Below are 13963 nucleotides of genomic sequence, written 5' to 3'. Positions count from 1 at the left end.
GACGATGAGGCCGGTGAGGCAGAAGAAAAGGTCCTTCGCTCCAGAGAGGCAGAGGGCCATCGACGAAGAAGTGGACAAGCTACTCGAAGCGGGCTTCATCGAGAATCCACGTATCCCGATTGGCTCGCCAATGTTGTCATGGTAAAAAAGCCAACGGGAAGTGGAGGATCTGCATCGACTATACTGACCTCAACCGAGCCTGCCCAAAAGATAGCTTCCCACTTTCCAAGATCGACCAGCTGGTGGATGCGACGTCCGGATTCCGACTGCTCAGCTTCATGGACGCCTTCGCCGGATACAACCAGATCCGGATGGTGCCTGAAGAGAGGAGCATACCGCGTTCGTGACTCCCAAGGGCCTCTACTGTTATCGGGTGATGCCCTTCGGACTGAAGAACGCCGGCGCCACCTACCAGCGACTTGTCAATAAGGTCTTCAAAGACCAGATCGGGCGCAACATGGAGGTGTACGTGGACGACATGCTGGTGAAGAGCGCGCAGATCCCGGATCATGTTCAGGATCTCGAGGAGACCTTCCGCACCCTTCGACGACACCGAATGAAGCTCAACCCGACCAAGTGCGCTTTTGGGGTGACCTCAGGGAAGTTCCTCGGATTCCTCATTTCTCAGAGAGGGATTGAGGCTAACCCTGAGAAAATAAAGGCAATCCTCGACATGCGTCATCCGAACACCAAGAAGGAGGTCCAACAGCTGAACGAAAAAATCGTCGCTCTCAGCCGATTCATTTCTCGATCAGCTGAAAGGTACCTCCCATTTTTCAAAACTTTGCGCCACACAAACGGTTTTTCTTGGTCGGATGAGTGCCAACGGGCCTTCGAAGACCTGAAGAGGTACTTGGCTTCCCACCGCTGCTCGTAAAGCCGCAGATCGGGGAAACCTTGTACCTCTACTTGGCCACATCATCTGAGGCGATCAGTTCGGTGCTCGTCCGAGAAAACGAGAACCGAACCCATCAGCCTATCTACTACATCAGCAAGGTGCTCCACGGCACCGAAGCAAGGTATTCGGAGATGGAAAAAATGATCTTCACCCTGACCGTCTCCGTGCAACGACTCCGTCCATACTTCCAGGCTCATGCCATAGTGGTGCTCACCAACCAGCCCCTGAGGGCGATACTGCACCGACCGGACACATCTGGACGACTCGCGAAGTGGGCGATGAAGCTCAGCGAGTTCGACATTCAGTACCGACCAAGGCCTGCCTTGAAGGCTCAAGTCTTGGCCGACTTCATCGTCGAGTGCCCGACAACCGACCAAGGGTCGGGAGCTGAAGACCCAGGACGAGATGCGGTCTCCGAGCCAGACCCAATCTCCACCTGGGTACTCCACATCGACGGAGCTTCAAACGCTCAAGGAAGCGGGGCCGGGCTCCTGCTCACAAATTCGGATGGGGTGGTCACCGAGTACGCCCTCCGGTTCGACTTCAAGGCCTCCAACAACCAAGCCGAATACGAGGCACTCCTCGCAGGCTTGAGGATGGCGAAAGAACTGGGCGTCGACAGCCTCCGGGCATTCTCCGACTCTCAGCTGATCGTGGGGCAGATCAAGGGCGAATTCGAGATGCGAGATCCGACCATGGTCCAATACCTTCAGAAAGTGAAGGACCTCGTGGCACGCCTCAGGTATTTTGAAATTTCCCACATCCCCAGGTCGGAGAACGCCCGTGCCGACGCACTCTCCAGATTGGCGACATCGGCTTTCGACTCCTTGGGTCGGACGTTCGTGGAGAACCTCGAGCAGCCTAGCATCGATCGGGTCGAAGAAGTACAGCAGCTAACGGCCGAACCAAGTTGGATGGATCCGATCGTTCGGTATCTGACCGACGGGATCAGTCCCGAGGATCCCGCGGAGGCCAAGCGACTCCGATGGTCGGCCTCTCAATATGTAATCATGGATGGCCGATTCTACAAGAGGTCGTTCTCCCTTCCCTTGCTCAGGTGCTTGGGACCGACCGACGCTGACTACGCTCTCCGAGAGGTGCACGAAGGAATTTGCGGGAACCACTTGGGGGGCAAGTCTCTAGCCTACAAAGTCCTGCGACAGGGCTACTACTGGCCTACCATGAGAAAGGATGCGGTCGAGTTGGTCCGGAGGTGCGAGCCATATCAAAAGTATGCCAACATTCAACACCAACCGGCCAGCCAAATTGCTCCTATTGTCGCTCCATGGCCCTTCGCCCAGTGGGGGGTCAATATTCTCGATCCTTTTCCACCAGCGTCGGGTCAGAGGAAGTTCATAGTCATCGCCATCGACTACTTCACCAAATGGGTAGAGGCTGAGCCCCTGGCGCAGATTACTGAGCGGAAGATGGAGGACTTTATCCAGAAGTCCATCATCTTCAGGTTCGGGTTGCCACATACGATCATCACCGACAATGGACGGCAATTCGACAACCAGGACTTCAGAGACTTCTGCGCCAGGTTCCACATCAAGCACCGACTGACTTCAGTCGGGCACCCACAGTCCAACGGCGAGGTCGAGATGACCAACCGGACCTTGCTCCACGGACTCAAGACCCGACTAAACGAAGCCAAAGGCCTCTAGGTCGACGAGCTGGGCTTCGTTCTGTGGGTTTACCGAACGACCCCCCGCGTTCCGACCGGGGAGTCGCCTTTCAGTTTGGCCTATGGAACGGAGGCCATGATCCCGCTCGAGATTGGACTGCCGTCTTCAAGAGTCGAGCGGTATCGAGAGCCGGACAACTCCGAGTGTCGGAGGGCCGACCTAGACCTCCTTCCCGAGCTGCGAGACGAGGCTCAAATTCGCATGGCTTCATACCGACAGAGGGTTGCTCGGTATTACAACGCCAAGGTCAGACCGAAGCTCTTCAAGCCTGGTGACTTGGTCCTGAGGAAGGCAGAAGTCTCGAAGCCCCTGGACCAAGGGAAGTTGGCTCCAAATTGGGAAGGGCCCTACAAGGTAGCAGACGCTTATGGTCCGAGAGCCTACCGACTGGAGACCCTTGAAGGGAAACCCATTCCCCGAACTTGGAACGCCGACAACTTGAAGTTGTATTACCCGTGAACTTTGTAATTCGATAGTCGGAATACAAATTCAGTTTGAAAACTCGAAGTTTTAACTCTTCGACTAGCGATCAACTCTCACCAAGTTCAAGCCTCGACATACCGACTTGGACTCGGTATCCACTTGAAGCCGACGACCTTATCGCCGATGACCCATCGGACTCTTGCGAGGACCGACTCATCTACACGGACGGGAGTTGACACTCCTTCAACGGTCGACGATACATCGAACCCTTACAAGGACCGATGCACCCATATGGACGGGAGTTGCACTCCTTCGACCTTCGACGACACATCGGACTCTTGCGAGGACCGATGCATCTATATTGACGGGAGTTTACGCTCCTTCTACGGTCGAACTTTCGGACCAAACCGTCGGCTAACAAGCCGATCGGGCCCCGACCAAAGAGAGGTGAAATGCCTACGCGACCGGCGTCGCGACTCCCGACTAGACTACGGCTGGTCGAAGGATATTCGGCTTACCACCGTCTATCACACAACGCGACCTTAGTCCATCCACGACTTGCCGACCGAGTCACGGCCGGCCTGACGATATTCGGCTTACCACCGTATATCAAAAGGCGCAGCATGAATACCCGACGCAAGTGCATCGGGATCCGACTTGTCGTCGTTTCCCCGACTGAATGCGACGGACGACATTCGACTGAACGCGTCAGTGGAGACCCGACTGCCGAACCTTTGCCACGTTCGGTCGGCTCCCGACTCGACAGACGCGCCCGACTGACGACCTTGACTATCAGAAGCCGATCCAAAGTCGGGACTTACCCCGCCTTCGTAGCGGCACGAGTTGCCGAACGTCCTACCGACTTATGTGAGTTAGCGACTTACATAAGTTAGTGACTCACGAAGGCATTCGACCATATATTTGAAAGAAACCGACAAAGGAAAAAGTGGAAGAAGTTTTCATTTAAAGTTGAAAGAAAATTTACAAAGTCGGGTCGAAGCCCGATTACAAGTATTTCAAAAACAGAAAAAATAAAAGAAAGTCGGCAAGGCCCGATCACCCTTCTGAGTCGATCTCCTCGACCGACGAAAGATCGGGGATGACCGGTGTGTCTGCCACGATCGGCGCCGGGTCGACGACTGAAGCTGGACCTTCGGTCGGTGGGGGACTGACAGTCGGAGCCACTTGCTCCGGGACGGCTTCCTCCGCAGCGACGACGCCTCCCGATGGCTGGTCGGCCATCTCCTCGGTGGCTTCCTCCTCGGCCCCCGGTGGGACGACGCTGCTGAGGTCCAGCTCTGGGTACAAGGCCCGGACCGCATCCCGATCGTCCTCGTACCCCATCCGGTACGAGGCGAAGCCCGACTCGAGCATCTCCTCCCGATACTGGTCGGAGGCCCGGAAGTCTTCAACCGCCCGACCGGCCGACTCCTTCACCGACCTTGCCTCTTCTTCCGCCCGGCCGAGCGCGTCCTTCGCCGACTCTGCCTCTGCCTTCGCTATGTCGGCATCGGCCTGGGCGATCGAAAGCTCCTCCTCAGCCTTAGCAAGCTTCTCCAGGCTGACCCGAAGCTGCTCGCGCTCGCCTTGGAGTTCGGCGGCAACGCCGTCCCGCTCGTACCGCAGACAACGCACGGCCCGGCCCTTGTGTCTGGCCTCCTTCTTGGCCGACCTTAGCTCGGACCCGAGCCGGGAGACCTCGTCCACCAACTTGGCCTCCCGGTCGGCCGACTGCTGTAGATGGTCGACCAACATTGCCTTCTCGGCTTCGGCCACCGCCGACCTCTCCTTTCAAGCAGCCCGGACGTTATCGAACCTCCGGTATCCGGCCTCGAGCTCCGACATTGTGTACATTAGCTGTCGTTGCAAGCACTTTGTCAGGAGCACATAATGAGAAAAATTCTAAGGGGAAAGAAGGCGATACAAAGCTTACCTCGACCATGGTCGGGTAGAACTTGGACAGCATCTCGGTCACTTGCCGAGACCTCAGCGACTCCACATCGGCCGGGAGGAGGATCCCCTGGCACAACCTCCTTGCCAGGTTGTGGTCGGCCAACGCCGACGCCCCTTCGGGGAACTGTGCGCTGGGCGGCACAGAGCGGCTCCCCGACCTTGTTTCATCCGTGGGGTCCATCGGGGCTTTCCCTCGATCGGCCACCCCGACCGACGGAACCGGCAGCGATGGGATGCTTGAAGTGGAACCAGCACCCCCCGTTGCGGCCACAGACGCCACCGGATGATGTTCGGTTTCCCAAACGACATCCGGCTCCACCACCTCCGGTGAGGCCGCCGACGTTCCTTCGGCCGCTTCCTCCACCGGCCTCTCCTCCGTACGCGCTGCCGGAGCCGCGAGCACAATGACGGGCTCCGATTGGTCGGTCACCGACGCTTCGACGATCGGCGCCGCTGGAGCAGGCCTCTTCGGAGGGCGCGAAGGTCCGGCCCCCGATGCTGGCCTCTTCCTTGTCGCGAATTGCCGAATCTCAGCGTCGGTCGGTCGCATTCTTGGAGGTGTCCCTACGATACCGACAAAAGTGTTAATCAAAGAACCGGACTAAGGGCCGAATGAAAAGGAGACCGGGGGATCGGGCGATACCTAGTCGGGGGACCAAGCTCAAGCCGGCGTCATAGAGAGCTTGTTCGGTAATAAGCTCCCTCTGCTTCGGGACCGACATATCTTTTAGTCGGTGGAAGTCCTCCCGATCGTCCGCCTCCACCCGGCTGTTGTCATTGGCTTCAGTTCGGGGCACGCCCCAGTGGGAAGGAAAGTCCCAAGAGGATGGAGAAGAAACAAAGAAAAACTGGTTCTTCCTCCCATGAATGGACGATGGAAGACCAGTGATGAAGGAAAGGCCCTTTCGGGGGTTGAAGATCCACCACCCTCGGGCTTTAGGGTGGGGTCGGAGCACAAAGAAGGCCCGGAAGAGCGAAATGCGAGGGTTGGTCGGCAAGAGCTGACACAACAGCGCAAAGCTAACTATGAGACGGACGGAGTTCGGCGCTAGTTGCGCCGGACAGAGTCCGTAATAGTTCAACAGATTTCGGACGAACTCCGAAATCGGGAGCCGAAGACCCGCGCGAAGGTCTTCGACGTACAACGCCAGCTGGCCGGGCGGAGGGCTGTTAACCCGACCGCCGGCCCCTGGGGCGGATAGTTGAAACTGCTCCGGGATGCAATACTGCTCCCGAAGCCGATCAACATTCGGCCCCGAAAGCGAGAAAACCTCAACTTTCGGAGTCGATCGGGAGTCGTCAGTCGGATTTCCCGATCGAGCTCCCCGAGTCGGATTCCCGGCCATTACACCGAAACCGAACAAGAAGAAGGAGAAGCGAAGAGGAAGAAGGAGAGGCGAAGAAGAAGAAGAAGAGGATGATAGGAAGACCACGAACCGGAAGAAACTCTTCTGGAAGCAGGAAAGCTCTGCCCGCGACGACTGAGAAATCGTCCGGACAGAGTTTCGGCAGCAAAACGGCGATAGTGAGGTCTTGGGTTCGGATGGTCCTATATATATAAGGCCGTCCGACGGCCGAGATATCTCCGCGCCGACCGAAGCTTCGCGGATGTGCGACACGTGGCCGCTTCCGGGTGGCCTGAGGATTCGGCGCGCCCCATCCCAGGGCGGCCGCACCGCCCATATTAAATGCGGGGGGCGCCGGCCAACCACCTTCGACACGCGACAAGCGGGGCCGCGGTTCCGCATTAATGCGCCCGCGCCGATTCGCGTTCCCGATGGGACGCCTGACAGCGCCCCGCGCTCCCAGAATCGGCGTCGGGTATCCGGTCATCTGACACCGCATCGTCCGGCACCCGACCTCCTGACACCGACGTGACGTCTGACGATGACAAGACGCGACGTCTGACACCTGACGCCGACGTGACATCTGACACCGACTATACGTCTGACGCCAGCGAATCGCCTGGCATTTATGAGACGCCTGACATCGAATCAACCCGCGGTACAGTCGGAATCTAGCATGCGACGAATCCACTCCTGTTCGCCCATGGTTGCTGCCCAAATAATAGCATCGGCCAGCTCACCATCCGACTCAGGAGTGGATGGGGGCAACTGTTGGGGAATACCCACCGACCGACCGACCGATGGCCGGAGGGACTGACCGACCGACTTACGGCCGGAGGGACCGACCGACCGACTTACGGTCGAAGGGACCGACCGACCGACCGACGGCCGGAGGGACCGACCGACCGACTTACGGTCGAGGGGACCGACCGACTGACTGACGGCCGGAGCGACCGACTGACGGGCGCCATCATCGGCCAATTAACGGCCCATCACCGACTGAGGATATGTCGGGCATACCTTTCCCGACCGACTGAACCCGGAGGTCTGATGGCCGACTCGCGTAAGACTCGCCGACCAACGGAGGGGCCCAACGCCACTCAGCTGGCCACCGACCTAGGGTCGGTCGACTCCTCCGATCGCCGTACAGCCGCCAGAGCTTGTCAGTCCTGACAGCCGCGTGCGGCGCGGTCATCTAGGGACATTGTCCCACCGTGGGCATTGTCAACCCTGGCGATTTGACAGCCCCACGGCGACATGACACTTTCACGGTGACTCTGACAGTCTACAGTGAGTTGACAGTTCCTCACTTGTCTGCGCCATTAATGACGGCGCCATACCGTGCTCCACTATATAACTCGGGGAAGGCAACAGTGCAAGGGATCCGCTCCCCCCCACTTCTCAACTCCAAAAATACAGGCTCACTCCTCTCTCTCTCTCTCTCTCGATCGAGCTCTCTGTCTTCATTTCACTGTTGCCCAGTCACCTCTCTGACTTGACCGTCGGAGGGTCCCCGCCGGAGCCGCCTCCGGTCGGTGTGGACTTCTCGTTTTTGCAGGCGCACGTTCTCCGACGATCAGACGACGAGGCGATTGGTGGCAACATGGCTCAATCCGGTGGGCGGTGCTTTCCACCTCCCATCTCCAATATCCTCCAATACCTACACCCGTGAGCGTGTGCCATTTTTTGTCCCTCTCACGAAACCCATCAACAGAACATCGAGGACTTATTCAGCGGAAAAAAAAAATTAAATATTTTTAAAAATAAAATTTTGATATATTCGATTGAGCATAAAAAAATAATTTATTACAGAATAGATTACATTTAGTTGAGTATCTATTTGTCTAAAAAAATTATATAAAATATCTATTATATCCTTAATAGATATGATACCATATTTTTCTTCTAAATTTTATATAAATATTAATATAATATTTATATTAATATAAATATAATATTAATATATTATTTATATTTATATAAATATAATATTAATATATTATAATATAATATTAAACTATAATAATTTATTATGTTAATATAATATTAATATATATTAATATAATATTAATATTTTAATATAATAATTTTATTAATATAAATATAAATATTATATTATATTAATAAAAATATTATATTAATATTAATAAAAATATTATATTAGTATAAATATTAAAATATAATAATTATTATAATATTAATATTATATTTATATAAATATTAAAATAATATTAATAAAATATTATATCACTATTTAGTATTTTATCCTAACCATCAATTGATATTTTGTAAAATCTTAACCGTTGATCTAAAGAGATATTTTTGAAAAGAACAAAATAGCACCACTTCCCATCCCATGAAAAGTGCTAAAATCCATCTTCTCCATAAATTTCTACTTTCCATGAAATATGAGAAGTGACTTACCGTAGAAAGAATTTTTTCACTCTCTTTCTCTTACCACTCCAATTAAACAAAAAGCTCTCTGTCCACTTTTCAGGAAATGCCTCTTCCCCTCTCCACTTCCAGTCAACCAAATGAGTCCCGAAAAATTTCTCCACCCTCCTCTCTTTCCTGCTCCTTTTTTTTTTTTCTATCTTTTTACATTCCCCTTTTAAAATCTTTTCCATCATCTAAACTTCCCTATTCGGGTGCTCCAAGCCTGCCATCCGATTGAGACTCCTAAAAATAGAAAAAATATAGGAAGCGAAACATAAGAGAAATCAACGAAAACAAAGGAACAACGGGAAAAAATTTAAAGGTAAGACCTTTTCCCACATAAATTGATTTTTTTTTTCTTTGGGCTTCTTTTTCTTTTCATTTCTGCTAATGTTTCGGAGATACGTGTGAGGGAGAGCACTTGAGGGAGATCAAAAGGGTTTCTTAGGTTCCAGTTGGGGTCCCGTCTCAAGCATATGGGATCGTACGAGTTGTAAAAATAGGGGATGTGATGAGATCTGTGGGAAGGAGAGCACTTAAGAGACATCGGAAGGATTTCTTAGATTTCGAGACCCTCGACGGCTAGCAGTAGGGCCACCACCTCACTCATTGCGACCGCTTCTTTGGTTCGGGATGACAGTAGGCCAAACCCAACTTGAGCACCAACTCCATCTCCTCCTCTCAGAACTCCATCCCTTTCTCCACCACCTCCATCAGTTGCCCCTCCGCATACATCTCCCTCACCCACTCCACCAGCACCCAATCCTCATCCTCCACCCTCGTTGCCCTCTCGATCGGTCGTCACCCGCACGCCACCTTCAACACCACCACCCCAAAGCTATACACATCACTTGCCATCGTGGGCGTCGCCAGCAATGCCAGCTCCGGTGCCAGGGACTCCAGTGTGCCCACCACCCTGATGTTGCTCGGCACCGCCCGTCGCTCGTACAGCCTAGCTCGAAGTCTCCAAGTCTCCCCTGCATCTTGCCATCTAGAAGTATGTTGCTACTCTTCACATCCTGTTGGAGCACCACCTGCTCTCACCCCTGATGCAGGTACTGCAGCCCCTCCACCACATTCACCAGCACTCGCTACCATGCCACCCACCTCATGGTCTTCCTCCTCTCTTCACCGAAGATCCACTGGCTGAGGTTGCCATTGGGCATGTATCCGTTCTAGAGAAGTTCATAGGAGAATCGTCAGGGCCAAATAGGGAAGCTTAGACGATGGCTGGGGTCCCATGTTGAGACATCCACTCACATGTTGCTCGCTCCTCTTTTCCTAAATTTTTACATGTCAAACGGAGTCTTCTCTATTGAGGAGCCTTCATTTTAATATATATATATATATATATATATATATATATATATATATATATATATATATATATATATATATATATATATATATATATATATATATATATTAGATTAGATATATAAAAGGATTAGAAAACTAGAGATAGATCCTCAACTATACTTTCAAATTAAAAGTAGCTATCTATTTAAGTTTCAAGTAAAAGTAGCTATCCATTTAAAACATAAGTTAGAAGTAACTACCCATTTTGACTAAAATAACCCTTATATCTTTATACCCTTATATCTTTTAAAATACTATAGTATTATATTATCATAGTATAGTATTTCTTTACAATAAGACAGTATTATATCATATTAGTATAGTATTACTTTATAATAATACAGTATTTCTTTATTGTATCATATTAGTATAGTATTTCTTTACAATAAAGTAGTATTATATTATATTAGTATAGTATTTTTTTATAATAATACAGTGTTACTTTATTGTATTATACTAGTGTAGTATTCCTTTACAATAATATAATATTATATTATCATAGTGTAGTATTTCTTTATTGTAGCATTACTTTGCAACAATGCAGTATTGCTTTATAATAGTGTAGTATAATTTTATAATAGTATAGTATTATTTTATAATAATATATTATTATTTTATAACTGTAAGGGCAATTGGACCATTTCATCCCAATTTGGATAGTTATTTTTAGATTATATTTCAAATGGATAGCTGCTTTTACTTGAAACTTAAATGGATAGCTATTTTTAAGTTTAAACTCAAATGGATAGTTTTTTCTAATTTACCCTAAAAAGATTATGGAAGAGTGCACCAGAATTCAAAGATTTTAAGTAAGACCAAAATAAGATACGTGCAGTGCAATCTAGTAAAATTAGAAATAAAGATGAAAATTGAGTGAAAATTGAGGACCATGAATTTTATAAGAGTGATCTTTTTCAAAAATATTTGGGATCAATTATTTATAAGAAAAAAAAGACTGAAGAAGATATTATCTATATGATTAAAATATATTGAATGAAAAAAAAATGCAACTAGATATGATGTGATCATAAGTTAATTACCAAGTTGCAAGAAAAATTTTGTAAAATAGTCATACGACCAGCTATACTTTATGATACAGAATGATGATAGTTAAAAAATATCATATGCAGAAGATGAATATAGTTGAAATAAAAAAATATTAAAATAGATACATAGTAATACAAAAAAAAAGAATAGAATAAGAAGTCGAGAGGATATCGATAAAATTGGACTAAAGTTAAAGGGTGTTCTTATAATTTATCCAAAATAAAATAATTATGAAACTTTTCAACCCATTACTGAAACATCTATTGAGTCTACAAATTAACCAAGTATTGGAGTAATTAATTCTCTAAAAATATTTCCAAAAAATCATAAATAAAGTATAAGTTTATTTTTTATGCAAAGACCATCAAGCGATTTATTTTTTCTGGTTAACCCCTGCTCAGATAAGTTATTCTCTCGATATGGTGGTGGACTCCTTGTTGGCTATCCTAGCCTCAGTACTTTAGCTATCAAGGAAGGTAACTCGACTCATGACACTTCCCATGGATAGACAGGATAAGTAAAAAAAAAAAAAAAAGGGCGATCGCATAATGAGAACATCATCAATCTTGATAATAAAGTTTCAATTAAGCTTGTTCTTAAACTATCTTGTCCACGTGACATGTCAGCCCTAGTGTTGGTGTGTGAATCTCTTCAATGACAATTGAGAAAGGCTTGCCACCATCTAATGATCATTACCTGTTATTATTAGCCATATAAATGAAATATCCTAATTTCGTTCTCAGCCGGGACAATTTCAAGAATAATGAACTAAAGTATGGTTCCCCTTCAAGTGACCTATTAATCAACAAATTCTCTTATATTGTTTCCATAGATCTTGGGTAATCAAACATCAAATAGACATCACATGCTATCATAATTTCACAAAAGCAAGCATATATACAATAAAAGGATTTATTAATGCCTCAAAAATATATTTTACACGAAAAACACGGCTTTGCCAGGGCACCAACTCGATGCTTAGGTTGATTATTGGCTGGCCCAACCAGACCGATTGGCAGTCGACATGTATATTGGCAAGGAAAATTGCTTTCTTGTTCTTCCTAGTGTTTAGCTTCTATTAGGAAGTCATCTCCACCATTAAACAGCACATCTAAGCACATGTTGCTTGATCTTCAGGCAGATAAAGTTTAGTCATCAGTCCACAACATTTCATTTCTCGAGAACCAACTTAACATGCAATATTCAATTAAAAATCAATACTTTAAAAATTGCAATTTGCCATTTCATAGTTAGGCTGAAAATAGGGCTGGAAGTGGGCTCAGGCCGGGCCGGCTTCAGATCGGGCTTCGGGCTCGATCCAAAACTATTCAGACTGGGCTCGAGCCCAAAAAACTGGGGCTGTTTTACTTTCGGACCAAGCTCGGGCAGACCTTTGGCCCAGCACGAGCCCGGCCCAGGCCCAAGCCCGAAGTCAGGCCCGACCCTTCTGCCCTCCTCTGCGGCTCCATCTTTGCCTAGACTCCGATACAATCAAAAAGGATCGGAGTGGGAAGTCTTCCTCTCGATCGGAAAGAGCTGCTGCCAGGAAAAGACGATGCACTGATGCCGAAGGTGGAGGTGGCGGCCGACTTGGCTGCGGGAGACAGCGGCTGTGGTGGAGGGGAGTCAGAGGCGTTGATGGTGGCAGAGCTCTCCGATCATCAGCCCCAGAGGTCTCGATCCCGAAGCGCCTTATCCGGATCCTCCTGAAAGGGGTTTGAAAAGATGACCAACTTCAGCTTGCTCACGATCCACGACAAATCCCACCGGATGGTGTCCCAAATGGGCTCCGTCAGCACATTGGGTGGCGATCCAAAGCCGTCGATCGTGATGCCGCTACGGGAGCTCTCGACGGAGGGAACGCTCAATGGCACGACAATGGGAGCCTTCTGGTAGGCGGCGTTCTCTGGTATTCCTCCATTCTCTCCGCTGACCTCCCTCTCCTCCGCTCCTCCCTCCTCTCCCTTGCCTTCAACCGCCCCCTCCCCCACTCATCCCCTCCCTCCGCAATAAGCTTGCCCAGGCCCGATTAGGTTCGGGCCTGATTCGGGTTTGGATGCGGGCCGGCCCGACTGGGTTTGGGCCGGTCTCATGCCCGGACTCAAGCCAGGCTCAGACCTATATTTTTTTTAAAAAAATCAGGCCTAAGCCTAGCCCAAAGCCTAAAAAATTATTTCGGACCGAGCTTGGGCAGGAGTAGAATCTGGTCTGGCCCAGCCCAATTCTAGCCAAGCTAAAAAGATGGAAAGTGGGTGTCTCGTTCAGGCCTGCTTGCCATGCATGCAAATCTTAAGATTTGTAGTAACATCTTATATTAAGTTAGCTGCATATGGTAAGGGAACTCAGTCTAGAAACTGCCTTCTTCAGAGGGCCTAATCCGCACTGTGAATGAAACCATTCTTTTAAAGGAGTGTTTGGTTCGCAACCGAAATCGAAATCGGAGTAGGAATCGAAATGGATTGGAATTCGAATCAGAATGGCCAAATCTCCCAAAGCATTTGATTTATGATCGGAATCGGAATAAAAATTTGAATCCTTAAGAGAGAGTAAAGATTGAGTTTAGATAGGTTGGGTCATTCCTATTCCATCTCGGAATCGAAATTGGAATGAAACTCCAAATGAAAGTCACCAATTCTATAGCCCAACTCCCTCCAACCAAACACCTCCTAAAATCATTATATTTTTTATCTAATTAGAGTTTTTTCGATATTTCTTGTATGATGGAATAATTAGTTAGTACATGGATCAATAAATTTGTTTTCTCTATTTGGAATTAGATACCTTAAATGGATTATTATGATATCCCATTCTTCTGG

The sequence above is a fragment of the Elaeis guineensis genome, chromosome 7 (assembly GCF_000442705.2).
Source record: "Elaeis guineensis isolate ETL-2024a chromosome 7, EG11, whole genome shotgun sequence".
Taxonomy (NCBI): Eukaryota; Viridiplantae; Streptophyta; class Magnoliopsida; order Arecales; family Arecaceae; genus Elaeis; species Elaeis guineensis.
Note: the sequence above shows the minus strand (reverse complement) of the source record.